Source organism: Centruroides vittatus, unplaced genomic scaffold, assembly GCF_030686945.1.
Source record: "Centruroides vittatus isolate TY-2023 unplaced genomic scaffold, ASM3068694v2 contig_549, whole genome shotgun sequence".
NCBI classification, from domain to species: Eukaryota; Metazoa; Arthropoda; class Arachnida; order Scorpiones; family Buthidae; genus Centruroides; species Centruroides vittatus.
In genome coordinates, this window is record NW_027122325.1 from 6,785,518 (window position 1) to 6,807,568 (window position 22,051).

Genomic DNA, 22,051 nt, shown 5'->3' on the forward strand with positions numbered 1-22,051 from the left:
TAAATATAAAAAGAAATACAAAATATGATTTCATATTACATTCACTTATCTAGTTTTCAATTACATTATGCTTTTTCTATATTATATCAACATAATACAACAAAATTATTTATAATACATATAGTCTAATATATCAAGATTTTATAATTTATTAATTCATTGATTATATTTTCTATAAAGTCAGACACTGACACAGTTTAACATAAATGAAGATTAAAAACCAACCATAGATAATGGTTAATTCTACTAGTAGTATTAGAAGTATGATTAACTTATCACTAAATTAGCATCATAAAATATTCTCACTTGAAATATTACTTTTGTCTTCTCACTCAGACTCATTTGTCATTTTGTTATGGATTAACTAAAATCAGACAGTTACAATCAATCATTTTAATTACTTATTATGCTATTGCAACAGTAAGCATAGCAATATGGTAAGATATTGAAAGATGCATTTTTATTGTATTATTATTATTTATTTAAAAAAATCTTCAAAAAAACCAGATATTTTTCAAAAAATGTCTAATTTCAAATTTAAAAAAATTTTTATTTAAATTTTTGTTTTTTTTCAATTATAATGATACAGGAACTACAATTACATTTAATTATAATATTATACAATCTAATATAAGCAATAAAGATAAGGACAACAACTATATTTATTTCAGATTCTAAATATGGTTAATAGATTTAAGTCATTATGCAAAAAATAAAATTCATAACTTATAAAAGTATCTTTAATGAAAAAAATTTCAATTAATATGGTAAACTTAAGACTAATTAAATAAATTTAATAAAATACATCTAGGCTTTTAAAAAAATCAAGAATTATAAAAGTAGAAAAATTTATCAATTTAAATTTAAATATTAAAATAATTATTATAAAACAAGAATTTTCCAACATTTAAAAGTTTTCTAATGATGAAGTCATTAACAACCTAAAAATTTTAAATTTTAATAAATCTTCCTTTAAAAAAACCAAAGCAAATAGTTTTTTTGCTTCAAATTTTAAATAAGTAATATACAGTTGTATTTTTTCCTAAAATTTCACCTGAAGAAAAAAAATTATTATTATTGTTACCTATATTGTAGATTTTATAAAAATTAAATATTTACATTAAACTTATAACATCACAACAATCTTTTTGTAAAAAACCATAAATAAAATATGAAAACATTCTGAAACATATACTAATACAATCAAATACCCATTTTCATTTTGATATGTGTTTCAATTGTAAACAAAGTAAATCAAATAAAGAAATATAAAACAGGCTCCATAAATTTAAAGATAGAAAAATAACCTTCAGTTTTATTAAAATTTTGTTATAAATTGATCAATTTAATTATAATTTACTTTTAAGTTTTATATTAAAAATTAGCTAAAAGAAACAGAAATATTATGAATGAATGAATGTATTATTGATTAATATAAATACATTGATAATTTCATGTGTCATTTTTGCATTTGAAAACTAGTTGAAATCCATCATTTTCAACTGTATATAAAATTGTTTTTATAAGAATGTTGTCAACATCATTAAGTTACACTTGATACACCAATATACTAAATGTATTGCTTACAAGATTCATGGTAATACTGTATATTATTTTTTGCTTTTCTCTGTACTCATACTGTCCATCTCTAATATATGTAAAAATGAATAAAATAACATTCACTTAATGCTACAAATTTCCAATGATCTGTTTCATATTTTTATTATTTAGTAGCAGAATTTTTCTACTGCTAATAAGTGAAAAAATTTTTATTTTGTTTTTAAAGGTATGTGGTATGTATATGGTGCCTTGTGATTAATAAAATAATAATTAATACAAGTTCCAATATTTCAAAAACAATCATTATTAACAATGATTGTTTTGCACAATCCACTGCAAAAAAATAACTCTGACTCACAAGAGTTGGTCAGAGTTATTTTTTTTGCATATGGTGTTGTTCACCAACAAAAGTTCAGAGTTCACAATCATTGCGGTCACTGTATAAAGAATCACAAACAATAAAAACAGTGCTGGATACGTGTTCGAACCAGCTTTTTATATTCTTTTACACACACTCTAATGGCGATGGGAAGTTCACATATCAGCTGCAACAGCACTCCCCCAAGTACCCAAAGTATGAGGAGTTAGAGATATCACAGGTTGAACTTGACACATCATTCTGAACAGGTAGTTGTAGGTGTAGCTGTGATGGTAGATCTAGATGTCACTGTGGGAATTGGCTGGACAGGAGTATGAGATAAAGGTGTGTTTGAAGCAGCCGAGTCATCTGGGTCGGATTAGTCTTTGAAGATTGACATGAAGGGCTGGTTTCAGATGATCAATGTTTATAGATAATGTTTTTCCATCAATTTGGACTTTGTAGATCGTTCCTTGGCTAGATATCACTTCATATGGTCCATCATAGGTTGGCTGGAGGGGTTTGCGTATTCTATCATGCTAGATGAATATGTGACTACAAGGAAGTTCCTTGTGGAAAAATCTACAGATTTTGAATGTACAGTCATTGTTACTGAATACAGGGTTCTTATTGCCTCTCAAAGCTGTCTGATGAAGGAGGCTGGTCCGATCACTGAGCTGAGTTCTGATATAAAAAATTCTCCCGTAAGTCACAGGTTGGTTCTGTAGACCAGCTCTGCTGAAATGGTGTTGATTCCTTTCTCAATGGTGAAGCACAATCCTAAAAAGATGGATGGAAGAAATTCTGTCCATTTCTCGGTAGTGTGACATTTTAACGCTGACTTGAGTAGGCAGTGTATGCGCTCAACCAACCCATTAGCAGCTGGATGGTAAGGAGAAATGAGAATTTGTTTCAAACTGATTAGGCTGGTGAGAGCTGACTCAAATTGCCTACCCTGATCTGTGGTGATCTGCTTCCAGATGCCAAAGTGGGTGACCGCTTTGGTCATCACCATCCATCTGGAGTAGAATGCTCTTGCTACTGTTTCCGCTAAGATGTCTGAGAACAGGAGTGCTTCTGGCTAACATATAAAACAATCTACACAGGTCAGACAATAAATGGATCCCCAAGATGGTGGGAGAAGTTCGATAACGTCAATGTGAACCTGCAAGAAACATTTGTCTGGCATAGAGAGAGTAGCAAGAGGTGTAGAGATGTGACAAGTGACTTTGCATCGTTGGCACTGCAGGCAGGAATCAGTCCAGGGCAGTGGCGTCAGCTTTCATGGACAGCCAAATGAATCACTCCTGCAAGAACTTAATCATAGCTCTGATGCCTAGGTGTAATAAGTTGTGAAGCATATTAAATCTCACTCTATGCAGTACTGACAGGATATAGGAATGCACTGTGCCCAATGAGATGTCACAGTAGAGTCATCAATCAAAAGTGGTTTGAGGGACAGCTCTGTGGCATTTGGCTTGTCCAGCAGCTCTTTAGGCTCAATGTCCATTTGCTGCAAGTCAGTAAGTTCTTTAAAATCTATTTGCAATGGCATATCTATTGAGGATATACAGGACAGAGAGTCAGTGTGTGATCCTTCTATGTGGCATATATCTGTTGTAAATTGCAACACATGGTTGAGATGGTGGCATTGTCTAGAAAAAACTTTGTCCTAGTGCTGACAAAATGCAAAGGTTAGTGGTTTGTGTTCTGTGAAAAAGATGAAATTTTGACCTAGCATGTGCCAAAAATGTTTCACAGTTGCATAGGTACTCAATAATTCATGGTCATATGTGCTGTAGACAACTTCTTAGAAAAGAAGGTGCTAGGTTTCCATGTGTCTTGATTTTTTTTTGCTGCAGAACCATGCCTATAGCAATGTGTGAGGCATCAACCATTAGGGCTAATGATTTTGTAGACAATGGAAAACTTAATGAAACAGCATTTGCTAGTGATTATTTGCATTGAGAAAATGCAAGTTGTGCTTCTGGAGTCCATGCTGTTTTTTGATTGTTGTTCTTCTTGCTTCTGGCTAGTAACAAGTTGACAGGCGCTTGCATGTGTGTGGTGTTTGCACTAGAAACGATAATAGAAATTCAACATTGCTAGAAAATGATGCAGTTCTCAGATGGTGGAGGGTTCAGGGAATTCTCAGATAAATAAAACCCTTTCTGGGAGGGCTCAAACCCTCTGCCAAAATTCTGTGGCTGAGGAAGGATACAATCTATTGTCCTAGAAAACACTTCAATGGATTTAGACTCACACCATACTTGAGGAAACATTGGAGAATTTCTCAAAGGTATCACAAATGTTCTTCCTTCTTCTTAGACACCACCAGAACATTGTCAAAGTACGGTATGCAACAATCCAGACCATGGAGGACTTAATTGATGAACCTCTGGAAGGTCTGGGCTGCACTACAGAAGTGTAAGATTTGCCGACTCAAAGGGGGGAACAAACAATCTCGCATCCAGTGTGTAAGATTCTGACTGGTGTAGACTGGGCTTAAATATCCCACTTCACTGACACCAGTGTAAGGTAGCCATCTTTTAGATGGGTTCGGTGTCAGGATGAACCTCGGGGGAGGTCGTATGTGAGTTGTGACAGAGGAGGCAAATGATGACAAGTGTTTTTTACACAAAAACCGTTTATTTGTTAACATTAATGCTTACATCATCAATCAACAGTCCTTCACTAATCCAGACAAGAACTTTGGCGTCAGTCGCAGCCCCGGGGCGGATGAGGAAGATCGCTGGGTGTTGGAGATGATCAGAGAGTCACAGAGATGTCTCGGGTGATGGCACAATGCACTATGAAGCACACAGTGAGCTTAATCCAGAGGAGACTGTTGGCTTAATCCAGAGGAGACTCTCTTGACCTTGAAGTCCCAGTTTTTATACGTTTTCTCGTCCACCATCCATATTGCGGATTGGTCCCTTGTCCCTTTTTTCACTTCCCAATTGGTCTCCCCTTTGTTTCCAAGTGCAAAACGAGACCATCTTGGGTCGTGGGAAAGGTCCAATTTGAGGTGTACATCTGATACCTCTTTGTCGACTCTGCTTGGGATTGTTTATAATACTATAACACCTGCACTCATAATTCAGGAGATTGTTTGTAATTTCTTTGATGTCTAAACTTTAACGATCTTTTTCATCTGTCAAAAATTTCCCTGTTTTTTGAGAAAGTTTATCCCATCAAAAATTTATAAATACTCGAGTCAAAGATCTACCTGTTTATGAGCGCTCATGCTAGAGTTTACAGATTATTTGACAGGTGTTTGACCAGTTCCAAGTCTTGTTGTTTACATTTTTGTGTTGCATTGTTTAGATCAAAGTTTTTTTCTCTTTCGTAACACAATTTATCGCTATCATTTTTTAACGCAAGAATTTCGCAATTTATTCACTTTCGAACTCGTCTGGGGACTTACAGAAGTCAAATGTCACTACTGGAAATTTGAACAAACTGAAAGGTGTTGTGTCTGCCATTTTCAGAATGTCTGCTGGGTGGACAAGTACCTACCTACCTGGTGGTTTCTAAGTTCAGTATACAAATTTAAATGATTTCTAAAAATGACTTGTAATGAAAGTATTCATATATAGTGCACAAACATTTCCATTAATTCTTTTGGATAAAATTTTAATACATTCTTATAACATATTCATCCATAATGATAAAAAAAAATCTAATATTGAATATAAGAATGAGGAGAAAGCATCTAATGGTCTAAAATTGATAAAATTTGTTTTCAAATTGTGAGGGAATTTAAAAAATTTAAAATAATTACCTTTCACACCTTCAATTTGAGAGCAGGTGTTTATGAACTAATCTAAAAATTAAAACAAAAACGCAAAAAATGACAATTAATAAATCCATAATTTAAACTACTATTCACACACTACATATTTCACTCAGAATGTTCTAGCATCATCCACTGGAGTCAAATACAACAAAAAGTTTAAATGCCTAACAAAAAGAACCTCTTATTAGGTTTAAATCAGGTAAGAATGATTTGACCAATCAATTGGTCCACTTCTACTTGCTCTGGAACTAGAATTAAGTTGTCCATGGCAACAAAGACTGAAATGTGCAGGAGTGCCACCATGCATGAAGTACAGCCCTTGATGGAATATCATTGGTATGTTGTTAAAGAAATTATGCAATGTGGTTTTCAAAAACCTCTAGTTAACTCATGTAAGCCTGTTCAGAAGTACATGGCATCCCAAGAAGCAATCACCAATAGTGTTGGCCCAGATCTCTATGGAGAATCTCTGTTAATGATGAAACTAAATTGTCATTACAATTTGCATCTGCCCACATATACTGGTTATGGAAATTCTGGATTCCATCTCTTGTGAAAGTTCCTCATCTTTCAATATTACAAAAGCTGAGAAGTTAAGATTAATACTACACTGCTGGAGGAAAAGTATTCATGCAGGATAATTGTCTGGTGACATGATCTATCCATACTGCAAGAGATATGGATATAGCTAATTGTTCTCACAACAGCCTCCAGAGAGTCATATGACCAACATCCAACTATATTCCTAATCTCCTTATGCTGATTTCAGGGTTCCAATCACCATCAACCAGAATATCGTCCTCCACTTCAGAGATTGTACTTCTTGGCTGTCCTCTGCAGCCAAGGAACATTAAACTACCATGTTCACATAGGCAGTGATGGATGCATTCAAATGTTTTTTGAAATTTCCAAGTGCAAAATGAGACCATCTTGGGTCGCGGGAAAGGTCCGATTCGAGGTGTACATCTGATACCTCTTTGTCGACTCTGCTTGAGATTGTTTATAATACTATAATACCTGCACTCATAATTTAGGCCATTGTTTGTAATTTCTTTGACATCTAAACTTTAAGAATCTTTTTCATCTGTCAAAAATTTCCCCTTTTTTTGAGAAAGTTGCATAGACAGTGATGGATGCATTCAAATGTTTTTTGGTCTGGCCATCTATAGTATGTATTGGTTATCAATCCTGGTACAAATGACATGCCCCCCAAAGCATTTCCATCATTCAAATCAGACAATATACATTGTCAAGTTCTTCATTTGAATACTTTGTCTCATCACAATGAATAACAAACTCTACCACCACCTGAAAAACTCACCTGTGATTTACATATGCTCAAATATGATTTGAGGACAGAAAACCATTTGCAAGTATAAAGAAATTTACTTTCCCATTATTCTTCTTAGACATGATTACACATTTAATCATGTATATTTGCAGTAGTCTTGGATTTTATTGCAACAAATGAATGCAATGAGCTATGCTAAGATCTTACTGGATACCCTTTTAACTTTGAAATGAAACATTTTCAGACCCAAGTTGTTAACTTATTTTTCTTCTATATATATGTAGAATCCAATCCTGAACTTTTGTCCCATATTTTTGAAATACACTTATATAATATTTGCACTGAAGTATTAAAATACTTTAAAGTAAAATTTTAAAATTTTGTTATTATTTGGATCTTTATAATTTATACACAGTATAACATTAAAGCTGAAGGTTGTATTTCAAAAATATATACTTATTTATATTTCAGTACAATTCTATTTTGTTGAAGTCAAATTTTAATGTATCTTAAATTTTATTTCGTATTTAAGTTCAAGAGGAGTGTCCTTAGTTTTTATTTACTTTATAATAATTATTATTATAGAGAAGACTAAAGGTGAAACATATGTGTATCTGGTCATTTCAGGAAAAATGATGACACATGAATAAGAAAGTCTGTGATGCACAGAGCATTTTTCAGTGTTGGTAAGTTTAGACAAAGGAAAAGCTGTTATAACTGAGTTAAAATTATCAATTAAAATTATCAATTAGTCCATATCATTGCATAACCTAAGACTGCTTTCAAATTGACTTTTAAACACACACCTCAAAGGTTATCCACATGAAATTATGGTAATTAAAATGGCAAAATATGCAAGATTTTCTTCCAGAAAAAATTTTATTATTATTTATAGTAAAATCTCTATATTTATATTATTTTATAATTTTTATTATATTATAATATTACATTGTAAGTACATATATTACAACTCATATAAAGGTAAACATGACAAAATTTTAACAGATAACAATATTTAATTTACAAATAACAAAAATCCTCTTTTTCTTCTTAATAATATCAAAAAAATTCATTATGATGATAAAATAAAAACTATTAGAGATAGACTAATTGTACTTAATAGAAAAAAAAGACAGATTTGTGGAGAAAAATTAATTTTTAGAGTAGAAATACAATACACATTTTCTTCCATTTGAAGACACTTGCTCAGTCAAAACCAAATAATGACAATTGTCTTACAAGATATGCATTTTCTTAACCTGATTTCTTTGTATTTATTTTTTTCTTTCAAACAATCAAAACTAAAAGTCTACCATTAACTCAAACTCATAAGAAAACTTTTAATTCAGTTTCAACAGTGTTTAGAAATCTCTCTCTCACAAACCTCTACCATTAAATTTCTTTTCCTTTGTTTCCAAGGCCTGTAGTCTAGCTTTCCTTTGCCTTCTAAGGACTTCTTTTTCTAGCTCATCTTTATTGGCCAAAGGCTAAAATTCAATTTCTCTCTTAATCAATCTTTGATTTCTCTCTTTACTTTTACTCATATGATTTTTTCTGTAAGCCCTCAATTTTAGTTTCAATTATACAACAATTGTTTGAAACTTCTATTATTATAAGAAACAGGAAATTTATGACTAATTGTTATTTTATGTGCACCTAAAATAAACTTTCCTGGTTTATTTCTTTTCTCAAACTATGATCAAACTAGTTTAATTTTATCATGCTTTGAAAAAAGAAATAAGCCAGGTTAGTTATTTCTTGAAGTGATAATCTAGTAATATTTTAGAACTACAAACTGCATTATTACTATTCTTAAATATATTGATAACATTAAAATTTTTTTTATTTAAAAATAGTGTCTAGTTTAAGTAGAAAATGATTTTACTCAAATTATACTGTTTAACTAGTAAAGCAATTGATGTAATTTCTTTTTTGTTTAAAATATTTCTTAGTTATTAATAGTTCCTAAAATCTTCTTTGAAATTTTTGTACAGATTCTAATAATAAGAAACATCTTTGAAATTGCTTAATAACATTTAGTATTAGAGACTCCTAAAGCTAAACCAAATTGTTTTGTTTATTTTAAGATTCACATTATGTTGAAATTCTTAAATTTGATTACTTAAAATTTTTATTTTCATTATTAATTATTGCTTTATTTTAAATATAAAAAGTTTTTTAATTCTGAAAAGTCTATTTCAGAGTTTAACAACTCAATACCATATTTACTCGAATATAAGATGATCTTGCATATAGGATGAGGTGTGACTTTAAAAGATCAAAATAAAGAAAATTAGATTTATTAATACAATTCTAATTTTATTTTGTTTAATCTCAAATAAGATATCAAATGAACATAAATGCAAACATTGTCCTGCAAAACTTTCTGGCATTTTAAACTTTAAAGAAAAATCTTGTAAAATCAACAACATAATTTGTTCATGTAAAGATGGACAATGGGGAACATTTTTTTCCCATTACAGTACTTAACAGTCGAATCCACTCTTCACCGATTACACTTATGAGTCTCTCCGAATTCTAATTGTCAAATAATCATCTATTTTCACGTGGGAATGGATTAAAACTTATATCAGGATCCTGCGTGATTTTGGAATTTAAATCTGGAATTCAATTCAAAAGCATTGCTTTTCTTATTGCTATTTGCCTTTACTCCTGACAATATACAAGAACGATTCAAAATGATCCAGATAAAATACTTATGTTTTTAAATACAAGAGAGTAAGCATCTGGTAAAAAATGTGAATACATGGTTTACACAAATTATTTGCATAAATGCAGAGAATTTTTCGCTCACGCATATGGGATGATCTAGGAATTTGAAGCTGTGATAAATGAATAAAAACCTCGTCTTATATGCAAATAAATACAGTGTATTATTAAGAGAAATATAAATGCTAAAAATTATAGGAGTCAAAACTTATTTATTAGATAAAATGTTTTGTAGGACTTCTCTGTCCAATAAAATGATTTCCCATCATCAGACCCAAAAAATTTTAAACCAAAAACTTCAATGACATCTACAAGTTTCTGTTGAGCATTAGAGGAAATTTGAATACATATACAGTTTTTTAAAGAATAGAATCAAATTTTTTTATTCAATAAAGCTTTGACCCCTATAATATTTAGCATTTGTGTTTTTCCTTCTTAATGACCAATTTATAAACCAAAACTTTAAAAATAAAATTTTTCATTAAAAACAGATATATTAATTCTTTTTCATATCAGTATCAATGCTTTTTCACATTCATAATTTTTATTATGCAAAAAATTTAGTTTAGCTAGCTCTGAGCATCTTTCAAAAATTGTTATATTTTCAAAAAATCAAATAAAAGAGATTAATTCAAATTTTATATTTGTCTAATTATAAGCAACATCTTAGATCTTTTTATCATACTACATTTCCTAAAGTGAAGATTTTCTACAGAAGGAAAAACAATTTATTTATAAAATTTCCTTTTAAAAATATACAGACTAAACAATTCACCATTAAAAAGTCAAGTTCAATTTAATTAAAAATTGAGAATACTGAACTCAAAATTAATGAAAATTAAACTCTTTCATTACAGTAAAGAAAATAATCATTATAGGAAAACAAATTATATACTACATGGAAAATTGTACTTTTTCTTTATTTAAAATAATGTTGAGATTAATCCATACATATCAACATCTATATTGAGCAGTTATTTGATTACAAAAATGACACTTCTTAAACACATTAGTAATAGATTTTATAAATTTTATGAGTCCATATTTGAATTAATTAAATAGTTTCTTGACAAGACATACTGTATCAAAAAATTAAGTATAAAGACGTTGTACATAGTCCCTCTTCCTCTAATAAATGCTCATTTAAACTGGGAGATAACATTAAATTCTATTATTCATTGATTCAACCAATCTGTCAAAATTCCAGTGAACAACTTTCTAAAGGTATTTAACAACGCTATTGGGTGATAGTTTTGAGGATTTAGTTTGTCTGGCTTTCTTGTAAATCATTTGCAACAACACATTTTTCCAATGCTCAGGAAATTTCAATGTTTCCTTAATCTTGTTAAATAGTTTGAGTAATTCTAAACACATTTCATCAGGTAGGTATATAATAAATTCAGTTTTTATTCCATCCATAGCAGGGGCTGATTTTCTTTTAAGTTTGCAAATTGAAGTTTTTAACTCAGCGAGCAAAATTGGATCATCTAAAATAGGAGAGACACTATCACAATCAAAATCAAGAATTGAATCAGAACTTGGATGGCAAAAGTTATATTTTAAAAAACATTCCCAGCTATGAAGAGGAATTTGATTATCAGATTTCTTTCTCCTATTAAATCTATTAACAATAGACCAAAACTGTATAGAAGATCGCACAGACTGCAACTGACTACTAATATTTGACCAGTAGTTCTTCTTTTTAGGCTTACATAATGAATAGAAGATTGCTTTAGAATCACAATATTTTATTAAATCTTCATTATTACAGGATATTCAAATTTCCTCAGTGTCCTGTACTTTATTTTCTTCGCTGTTCTACAGTCTCTGTCAAACCAAACTGAAGATGATAATTTTGTCATTCCCAGGTATGTTGTCATTCTACATTGTTCAGCTGATGACTTAATCAAATCCAGAATTGCAGAACATCTGTCCTCTATTCCATCACTTAAGACAATATTTACATATTTGGCCGAAACTATTTCAGAATATAAACTGGATTTGTCTTCTTTCCAGATTAGTCCTTTTTTCTTGTCAATCAAGTTAGATTTTCTATCCTCGTCAGTGTCTATCAGGATTTCAGAAATAACCAAATGACGGTCAGACACACAATCTTCAGAAATAAAAAATTTATGCAATCTCTCTACCAGACTCTCATTCAAGATCACTAAATCGATTACTGAAGCACCCAGTTTGGAAGTGTAAGTAAAGTTTGCTGATGATTCAAAAGGGTATTGACCATTTATTATGTATAAATTATAAGTTTTCACTAGTTCAATAAGTAAATTTCCTCTTTTACTGCAAATTTTATCATTTGATAGTCGGATGTTTGAAATCGCGTCCCCATGATAAATAGTGTCCATAGTCAAGCCAATTCGTGCATTAAAATCACCCATCAGCAGATCATAATAATCTGAAGTATAATCAGAAATCAAATCTTCCAATTTTGCAATTAAAGTTTCAAAGATAGGAATATGAAGATATGCTAATATAACTATCATTTCTCATAGCCCTTTATTTTGCCTGCGGTTGAATTTCACTGTAACAACCATTATATGTTGTCATGACAACGGCAAGTTTACTTCCCCCCAGGTCTTCCTTTATATCTAGAAGTACCCCACCCAAAGGTCTACCTCTTCCTAAACTTTTAGTAGACATTACCTCAAAAACTTTTAATATACAGTTAAGGCTTTTAGCTCTCGAACACAGTAGAGCAGTAGACCAAATCTCGGGTAGTCCCAAAATATCAGTTTCAGAAATATGTTTAACAAAACCACTATCATTCAGATTAGTTAGGAGGATACCCTGAAAATTCCATGTTGAAACTTTCAATCCAACTGTACTATGAAGATTTTGAGAAATTGCCATTCGATTTTCCACTGAAAAATCAAGTTTTAATAATTCTCCTCTATCTAGTTCATAAGTATATCTCTCATCGCCAACCTGCAAAACATCAGCCATCAGTCAAACTCGCCTGCCTTCCAGCCTATAATCATGTAAAAAAGGCAAAAGATTTTTCCGTCTCAGTTTTGAACACCAACATAAATCATCAAATATTTGTATATTCTTCAATGCATTATTTGCCTTTATCTTTCTAACATTACCAAAAATTAATTTCTTGTCTGCAAATGACTGTAATTCCACCAATACAGTATCTGATCAGTTAAATTTCACTATTTTAACTGTTGGAATTAATTTTGATTCACCTATCAGTTTATAAAACAGGTTTTGCACTTTCCTATTCAAATTGGAACTGTCATCAATTAAACCTTTAATCAAAATATTTTTCTTTCTCATTTCATTCGACATCTTGTCTATAGAATGCAAGATCAAACTATTTTTCCACTGCATGTTATCTTTAGGTTTGGAAATTTCTTCTAATTTAACCTCCAACTGGGTTAATCATTGGTCATGTTCATTATGTAAATTAACCAACCAGTCAATCCTCGTAACAACCTCGTTTAGAGCTGAGAAAAGCTTATCAAATCGGTCGTCCAAATATGAAGTAATTGCCCTAGGAATGGACTCACTTGAGTCTATCTTTGAAGAGAAAAAAATCCTGCAGTCTCACCAACTTCAAGGAAGATTCACTCGGAGAACGTTGCTTTACAGTAAATACCGATGATTGAATCCATGAATGCAGCAGAGTACGATCAACAGGATAAGGATTTAATTCATCCCACTTAATATTAACAACAACTCAAACACCCTTATACAAAACTCAATACTTTCCATAATTTTAAAAATTCAAAATAATCTCACAAAAAAAGTTCACCAACACTTTTCACAGCAAGCAGCACCCCCCATATCAAAAGAAAATCCAGCTTGGCCCTGGCCTTAGTTAGGCCTATTACTTCTTTGCGATAAATATTAGCCAGCATCGTTATGTATAATTAGTTGTCTCCACACACTGGGATGAGATATAAATAATTTTTCTTTAAATATGTAGGAGAAATAGAATGTTTCTTATGTCTATATTCTGTATTTGCCTGCCAAAAGGAAATGAGCTTCTCCATAGCAAAGTGAGACAGGTGTGCTTAAAAAGGGCTATCAGGAGTACCAAAACATTACTATATTCTACCAGAACGAGACTTATAGCCACAGAGAATGCGTTATTCCAACAAGATCCGAAGTTGTTAGCTATCAAAAACGCCAAACTCATCAACATCCAACATAGATTGAGTTGCAACTTGAAGGAGAGTTATAACAAAAAAATGTAGTGGATTTTGCACTTCCAACTTCCCAAGAGGTCTAGACAACAAAACCATCCATTTATAGTGTGGGATAAATTCAAATACCAGAGTTTGTCAAGGAAGTCCTGAGATTTGGACCATCATACGCTCTTCCACCTACATTGAAAGTGGCTACTAAATCTTATATCCTGGATCTGAAGATCCTCTTAAAAGGACTTTCGGAGAAACAGAAGGATTATTATAGATGGATGGCAACTTTTAAAGTAAGAAACACCAAAGAGGTTAAACTTCGTCACAACACCATGAAAATACAAAAGCACACTTCCAAAAGGTTGGTGGAAGTGTGCTTTTGACCAAAGAGGTTTATGCCCTCTGCGAAAAATTAAGGAGAACATCTAGATGGATATGACACAATAAGATTACATTGGTCAGGGCAGACAAAGACAAACTCTTAGTGTTGATGTTGATGAAGCGCGACACCTATGAGAGGCACTTGAGTGAATACGTCAACATGACCGAGTGCACGGAAGTGCAAGAGAATTGGATTGATAAGTTACAATCCAGGATGAAACATTTTGCCAACACAAAGCTCGCCAACAAACTAAATTTGAAAAACATCATCGAGGATGCTCCTGATGCTTCTAGATTATTCCTATGTCAAAATCTAGTTAATTACAAGAAGAAAGCATTGAGGCCTTAAATTAATATAGTGCTTGACATAACACTGTATTACTGTAAGTTTGAAGAATTGAATTATATTGAGAGAAGTCTAAGGGTGCATGAAATAAATAAGAAGTTTAACAAGTTGTTCAAGAGAATAAAGGAAAAAGGAAAAAAGAAAAAAAGAAAACTTGGTACTAATACCTTACGAACAGAATTAGCAAGTAAGCTCTTATAGAAGATGAGAGAGTTACCAAGTAAAAAATACTTATCAAAAGGAATAATACTTTTTTTGAGCTTTCAAAAAAATAAAAGAAAAAAAAACATGGGATAGAGTAAACCTACACGAGGTAGCCTTACAAAGTATGGATAAAAATATATATTGAGACTTGCAAAAAGTCACTGAGTACTAGGCAAAGAAAGCACAAGAATGATGTCAAAACAGGAAACAGAGAAATTACACCTTTCAGCCAAACAGGGATCAAGGAAAAATAGAGTATGAGAGCTAGAATCTTCAGAGAGATCAGAGAAGTTATATAACATAGAGTATATGGAGAAATTAAGGATATATGAAATGGTTTGAGAAATCAAATGATGAACTACAGGAACTAATTAAACACTAATACAAATTCATAAAATGACTTTTTTTTTTCATAAATCAGCAATTAAACAAACTTTAATGACACTACAGCTAACGTCTTCAACCTTTTCAAAAGATCATCACCAAGCTTGATACATTTGAAAGAGTTTTTAAATGCAAATGGAACGTCAAAAATAATAATACAAAATACAAATCAATAATAATACAATGAAATACATTCCTCAAAAGTGAAATTGCAACACCGCCAAGAAATGCATGTAACCATCTGCAAATTGCAGGACTAGTAGAGATGACAAGGATATGCAAATGATTCAGTTTGTGTATGCATTTGTTATGTGGTACCTAATTTCAGGTTATAAAGACCAGCAGCCAGCTTGAACAAAGATTTGTGGGAACTGAACTTTTGAAGAAGTGTAAAAAATGCTTCAGAGATGACAATGAGCTGAATACCTCCAGTTAATGGCAGGAGGATGAAACTATATCCTGGAGCTGCACGACCTTGGTTTGTTGACACCTGCAGTTGCCATGCGTGTTGGGCACGACATGAGTACCATCCAGCAATGTGTGGCACAATGGACACAGGAATATCTACAAACATGCTAAAAAGGGAGTGGATTGCACCAGTGCATGACATAATGCACAGACTGGCAGATTCACCAAGCTATCAGGACCTGTTTGCCATGGCACATAACATCTGAAGCCACCTGTCACCATCAACAGGTGTATCTTAACCACTCAACACAGGGCTGCATGCCTGGCATGGTGTTTTCATCATTGCAATTGGACCACTAAATGGTATCAGGTATTGTTTATGAATGAATCCCATTTCTGTCTATGAATGAATGATGGCCCTGGACAGGTATGGCAATATCCTGAAAAATGCTACATGCCAGCCTTTTTTTGCTGAGCATCACACTGGGCATCATGGTTTGGGAGGCATCATGTTCAATCAGCAGACAGCCCTGGTGCACATTTCTGGTATTCTTACACAAGACCAGTATGCCACATGAATTGTGGGGACTGTGATTCAGCCACTGGTGCAAGCTGCACCCAATTCAGTGTTTAACTGAGATAATGTCCGACTACATGTCGCATGATGAACTCTCACAGCTTGAATGGAATTCACATCCTTCCCTGGCCAGCAGTGTCACCAGATCTCTCTCCCATTGAACACCTGTGGACCTCATCCAACATGGGGTGCATGGACACTACCACCACATACTGTAATTGATATGCACACTGTGAACTTGGCAAGGGATACCTCAGGCAACCATTAATCACCTCATTGATAGTATGCCTCAATGTATAGTGGTCTGTATGGGGATTATATTCATGGAAACTATATTCATTACTGAATAAACAGGTGTCTGTTCCATGTCTTTGTTTGTTCTTTTAATTGTTTGCATATCTCTGTCACCTATACTGGTCCTGTAATGTGCATGTGGCAAGCACATTCCTTCGTGGTGTTGCTATTTCACTTTTAAGGAGTATAGTTTCAAAAAATTACATTCAATGTAACTGGTCAAAATACAATTAAGCAAATTCAGTCAACATAAATCATCACACTTATAAAATATAATCAAAATAAATTAATTTAGTTTATTCACTTAATTAAACATGCTTAGAAATCTCATATAGAGACTGCCAGGTTCTTGACACATTGTCTGCTTTTAAAGTACACTGAACTTAATTTCTATTTTTGATTTACAAATTTCCAAACTTTCCGTGTGTTTTAGATTGCATATCTCTTTCAGAGGACTAATGATCCTTGCATCATCCCAGTTTATAGATATAGCCTTCTTCATGGCATACACCAGTGGCACTCCCAGAGGAGAGGCCAAGGAGCCCTGGCACCTCCAAAGTAAAACAAAAAATCTAGTAAATTTTCCAAAATTTTTTCCTAATTAAAATTTATTATTATTATTTTTTATTTATATTATGTATGTTTTCTATTACTTATGAATTAGCAGTCATATAAGGAATGAATTTATTGAATTTTCATTAAAAATTTTTTCCATTCAACTTCACTCCCCAAGATTAAATTTTGAATGTGTTACAGGCATAACTAGTGCTGTGGTAAGTATCCCTCTTTTGATTGTGCCAAGTGTTTTTGGCCTCTGTTCCAAATGTATCAAGCCTGATGATGACCTTTTGGAAAAGTCAAAAATATTAGCTGCCAAGATGAACTTAAGGCAGGAGTATACAAGATCTCTTTGCACAATAAAGATCTGGACCTAAAAAAAAGCATCTGTTGGGATAACGAAGAGAAATTTAAAAACCAGAATTAGAGAACACCAATACAATGTCAGGAAATTAAGAACAACACAGAACTACTGGCAATTGCAAACAAACAAGAAGCTAACTTACTGAGAAGGAACAAACACCTAGCATTTACTAAGAGAATTTATTTTTAACAATCATTTTCAGCCTACTCCCATAGACCATCATCATACAAGAACAACAGTGAAATGAGAAGGATCCGGAATCATAAAAGAAATCCACTCCTCCAAAATGGCAATAAACAAAGAAAAAAATTGAGATATTTAAATACAAGCTTTTTAGAAATGAATGCATAAATGCCAGGAACATAGAGATGTTTCCAACAGCATGGAGATTTGTCATTAAAAAAAAAATTTAGAACAAATTAAAATAAAAATAAAACATAACCACTTAATTTGCCACTGAGATACATGATCAACTGTAAAAAAATTTGATATTCCAAAATTTGATTTTTCTAAAACGAAAGAGAACACCTGAAAAGGACAAATAAATAGGGCCAAAAAATGTTTTGTAAAGATTAAAAATAAGAAGTTACCCAGCAGAAAGGTGAAAGGTTTGAATTTGAAAAAGTCTGAAATGTTTAAATCCTTGGAACATGGCTATGAAAGACAGCATCATACATTTTAAAATTTAGTTTTACAATGAATGATGCCATGACTTTAAAGATGGATTGATAAGACCTAAAAATACTTGAGAATTGGAATAGAAAATATTAGTGTTATTCTGACTCCAGAACAATATAAATTGTGATATTCATATAAGTTGAATTATTTTGAAATTGAATAGATAAAATTCTTTCCAGTACAATCTGCAGAAAAAAAAATACAATAAGACTTTGAGAATTAAGAAATACTAAATAGAAATATTTGCACACACACTTTTAAAATTTTGTAAATTAAGATGAATACATTTTACAATATTAGCTACTTCTTTATTGCAAAAAAAATTTCTTTTTTAAATTCAAATGTATTCTCAATGCCTATAAACAAAAGACAAAACAGTAATGAAAAACTACATCTTTCCCTATGAAACAAAATTAAACAGCATAGTAAAATAGGCCCAAATATTTAATTCAAAACAAGCATATTTATTTTTCATTTAATAATTTAACTGAAGAATAAAAATTTATTTAGTAAAAGACAATTTTTGATGTTGAATTTTTGATGTTAGATGTTGAAAATGCAAATTAAATATTTTCAAAAATATTTAATCTATTTTTCACATATGTCACATGATATTTCTATTTAATAATATTTTATGCTAGAAAACAGCAACAAATTGAATCTTATGCCTCGGCAATCCTTATACCAAAGGGAACAGTCAAATTAAAAAAAAAATTATTTTGGAGAGGTTTAAATTTGATTTAATTGTTTTAAGTTATTTTAAAAATTTTTTAAGAGAATTAGTTAAAAATTCTCTTTTATACATTTTTGAAATAATTCTTAAGAACGTTCCATTTCTGCATTCCAATTTAAAGAATCCTGAGGAAGATCTCCTTTGAAGGTCGAAAACGTTAGAATTTGCTATAGATTATCCTGGAATTTCTTTTAAAGTTTAATTCATTGCAATTTTGTAAGATATATTCCAGGCTTGCAGAGTTTCATGCTAGAATATTTACATTAATCATAAATATGATTAATGTAAATATTCTAGCATGAAACTCTGTTCAAGTTCACAAACAATTTCAATATTACAGAAAATAGTTGACCTAGTTATTTTACATTTTGAATGATTTTGTTTTGAAAAATTATTAAACAGAATCTCAATTAACTAACATTCATATTATAACTTTTTAAACAGATATATTTCATGTCGTTTGTGCAGCTTTTTATTATATTCAATAAATAATAAATACATATTGATTTAATATCACATAACAGCTAAATCCAGATTTTTCATGATATGAGATCATGCATTACTGTATTCTGAAAATAGATACAGAGACTGTAGCACTATTTCTGGAAGTTTTATGAGGTTTATACATAAAAACAATTATTTAAAATTTATTTGAATATTTCCATATCGATGTCTAACTGGTTTAATAACAATATCATATTTTCTTAATCAGTACAAATAAATTAATTATACTGATTAATGACATTCTAAGTATAGGATGTGAGAAAGTTTCAAAGTAAAAATATTCAAATATCACAAATTAGTATTATGTAATTAATAGTCACATAAAAATACTGAGAACATTGATATGCAAATTTTTATGAAACCAGTTTATTGATTTTTACAGAATTTTTGAATGGACTAATAATCAAAATTACTAAAAATTTGACGGTATGTGTCAAAAGTCATTAACTTTTAATAATTTAATAAAATAATAACTAAAAATTTTGAACATAAGAAAATTTTGACATAAGAAAAATTACAGTAATATGGCATTAAACAAAACAAGAACTTATACTGGAATTATCTTAAACAAAATAAATAACACCTTTAACCATCCAGCAAATTTGTATTTGTATTTCATACGTTCCATTTTAATGTTCTTTTTAATATTGGTTCAACTGAAGATGGCCGTTAAAAAACGGTCGAAAACGTTTTTTATCTTGTTAAACATTTTTCATTGCTGGATAGTTTAAGGCGTTATTTATTTTATTAAACAAAAGTAAATTATTATTATTATAATTAAACTCTTTCAATATCACAAACAACATATTGTCTTCAGAATAGTGATAGTTTTTACAAGCAAAAGTAACAAGTTAAGAAAAAATAACAAACTCAAAAATACTAAAATCTACATTCATTTAGAGGAATATATATGTGTGTGTTTTGTAAACATACTCAAAAAATTGACTTAATTAAAATTAATCTTTAAGTGCAAAATAGGCAATAATTTCATTAAATATTTGTATTAATTTAAATTCTTGTAAAATTCTCAATAAGATAACTTTTACACATTTAACTGAAATAAAAACAATTTGCTTTAATAATTAATATTATTATTTAATGTAAAATGTTTTAATTAATTAATTAATATATTTTATTAATAAATTATTAATATATTAATTAGTTAATTATTAATTAATTACAATTAATTAAAATATTTTACATTATTTATAATATATTCTAAAAACTTTAATTTTGCATCACTATTTGTTTGTCTCTCAAACTGCATCTCTATACTGTCAATATTTATAATTGCCAATGCTGAGCAAGAAAACATCAAAAAACGAAAATTTTAAAAAGTTACAACTTATAATATATAAATAAAAACTTACTTACTCGAGCCTCTAACTGATGTGAAAAAATAAACAGAACAACTTTTCAATCAATATGAAAAAAACTCAAAGTAACATGTAAGATATATATAAATAATTAAATATATATACATTAAAAATTTTATGACCAGAACAAAAGCCATCAAAATATTTAAAATAAATATATAAGATTGTATTTGATTATAATGGCATTTGAAGAACTCTATTACACTCAATACAATCTTAAACATCTCAAACATATGAATATACTGTTTGATTAAGGCAACCACAAATTTTATCCTTACAAAAACATTTTCACAAACTATTTAAAATTATAACATTTACATATTAAAAAGATAGTAGAAGGAAATCATTTTAAGACTTAAGATAACAAAAAAATTTCTGTATAAAGGATAAAAACCAACATTGCATAAATTAATACAAATACAATTAGTTTTATTTTGCTATATAGTATAGGCTCAAAACATCTTGGTCTTGGTGCAACTGAAAACCACTTAATGAATCTGTGTGCTTGCTTCTCATGCATTTTTTAAATTTCCCCATAACTATAATTTTTGCAGTAGTGTTTGTGAATATAAGGAATTGTCACAGTGCGTAATGTTGGCTCTTTTATAAGCATCATCTTTGTGTCTTACCACATAATTTGTGAAGATTGCATTTTTAATTTGCATTTTGTTCATTTGGAAAATTTAAATATTGCCATAAAACTTCTGCCCAATTTACATATTTCTTTTTGAATGAATTAATTTATTTTATCATAAACATCACAGAAAAACTAATACTATGTATATTAGTACGCAATGCTGGAAAAATTTTTTTCATTTGGATGTTAAAGATGTTAAAATGTTAAAGTGAACATCCTGTATATTTTTTCCTTTGTTAGGAAACTTGAATAGTAGAACTCTGTCTTGGTAGGAATTTATCTAATAGAATTCTGTCCATTAGGATTTCACAATGACCCAATTTGTTGAAATTCTTTCTTAAAAAATAAACCTAAAAAAAAAGCAACTCCACCAAAAATCTTTGGACAATAAAAACAAAGAAAACTGGCATCAATTATGGTATTACAGATAATACATGGTAATTCTCATGAAATTAAAGTATTATCTGTGTTTGAAAGTCAATTTGAAAACAAGCACAGGTGTGAGTTATCTGACAAATTTAACTCACAATCATGAATTCATCAAAAAACTTTTACTTTGTCCAGTCACCAAGAGCATCTTTACAAATCATGAAAAATTCTTTACATGCCACAGGCATATTCATCTTCAATCACAATTTATCCTGAAAAAACCAAAGCCACATGTATAAGTGCCAAGATAACAGCAAAATTTTGCTGGTATCTAAGC

The 22,051-nt window shown here is 30.6% G+C and overlaps 1 protein-coding gene across 8 annotated transcripts in view; it reads right to left on the reverse strand.

Moving 5' to 3' along the window:
- The window catches only part of LOC136978768 (thiamine-triphosphatase-like), a 148,475-nt gene that overhangs the window by 53,417 nt on the left and 73,007 nt on the right, over window positions 1-22,051 (reverse strand). The window contains exon 4 of one of the 8 annotated variants that reach the window (XM_067274598.1): window positions 307-364. The exons of the other annotated variants lie outside the window; for them this stretch is intronic. The gene's annotated coding sequence lies outside the window, so the exon portion shown is untranslated. The remainder of the gene's footprint in view (window positions 1-306; window positions 365-22,051) is intronic. 8 annotated transcript variants of the gene reach the window in all.